Source organism: Carlito syrichta, unplaced genomic scaffold (genome assembly GCF_000164805.1).
Source record: "Carlito syrichta isolate Samal-C Ts95f unplaced genomic scaffold, Tarsius_syrichta-2.0.1 Scaffold301887, whole genome shotgun sequence".
Lineage (NCBI taxonomy): Eukaryota > Metazoa > Chordata > Mammalia > Primates > Tarsiidae > Carlito > Carlito syrichta.
In genome coordinates this window covers 337,935-339,250 of record NW_007245983.1, presented here as the reverse complement: position 1 = coordinate 339,250, position 1,316 = coordinate 337,935, and the positions used below count along the sequence as shown (strand labels likewise).

The 1,316-nt window shown below is 45.7% G+C and overlaps 1 pseudogene; it reads left to right on the top strand.

Annotated features, from left to right (window-relative positions):
- Positions 1–403: 403 nt before the first annotated feature.
- On the top strand, positions 404–634 carry LOC103257875 (annotated as a pseudogene).
- The last annotated feature ends 682 nt before the right edge of the window (positions 635–1,316 follow it).

Sequence of the window (1,316 nt, the reverse complement as noted above, 5' to 3'; positions counted from 1 at the left end):
AGTTTCTATACAAGCGGCCACTGCACTCCAGTCTGGGCGACAGAGTGAGACTCCAACTCAAAAAAAAAAAAATCAGCCGGGCTCGGTGGTTCAGCCTGTAATCCCGCGCTTTGGGAGGATGAGGTGAGTGGATTGCCTGAGCCCGCGGGTTCGAGACCCGCCTGGGCAACTTGGTGAGACCTCATCTCTACAATAAATTAAAAAATCAGCCGGGTGTGGTAGCGCACGCCTATAGTTCCAGCTACTCAGAAGGCTGAGTAGAAGGATTGCCGGAGCCCAGCAGGTCGAGGCTGCGGTGGCCAGGAGCGGCCACTGCACTCCAATCTGGGTGACAGAGTGAGACTCCAACTCAAAAAAAAAAAAAATGTTAGTGTCGATCGCCACCAAGTTGGGAACCAGGGATATGACCAAGACCATCGCTAAGAACGTGGAGGATTTCACCTTGGTGGTGCATACACTCCTGCAACAGATGCAAGATAAATTTCAGACCATGTCTGACCCGATCATTGGAAGAATTGATGATATGAGTAGTCGCATCGATGATCTGGAGGAAAACATCGCAGACCTCATGACACAGGCCTGAGTGGAAGAACTGGAAGGTAAAAACCAGGTTCCTGCCACACAGAAGAGTTGAAGGTTGCTAATTTATACTGAATTTTATACTGAAATCTGGAACATCAAATGGCTTTTTGCAGCTAACTACTAGGTATAGACAGATTTTCTATTCTAAAGTGTGCATTCTTTTCACATACAATACAGTTAGTTTATAGAGTAATTGAACCCCAGTTTCTTGAACATGGTAACTTCACATCCTGGACCTTGATTAGTTGTACTATTACTTATTAAACATTAAAATTTTGGAAGTTTCTGAAAAAAAAAAAAGAAAGAAAGAAATGTTAGTGTCCTACATCTATGGCTATACCACCTGAATGCGTAATCGTGTCAGAAATGTTAGTGTCTGTCCATAGCTTGTAAACAACATGTAAGTAAAGTTTCTTTTTCCCATGTTTAACTTGTCTTGCTTACGTTGTTTTAACAAGAAAAATTAATCTGTGGGCCAAGCTCGGTGGCTCAGCCTGTAATCCCAGCATTTTGGGAGGCCGAGGCGAGAGGATTATCTGAGCCCACGGGTTTGAGACCAGCCTGGACAATTTGGCGAGACCTCATCTCTACAATAAATTTTAAAAATGAGCCAGGCATGGTAGCGTGAGCCTGTAGTTCTGGCTACATGGAAGGCTGAGGCGGAAGGATCACTGGAGCCCAAAAGGTCGAGGCTGCGGTGGCCGGGAGCGGCCACTGCACTCCAGTCTGGGTGA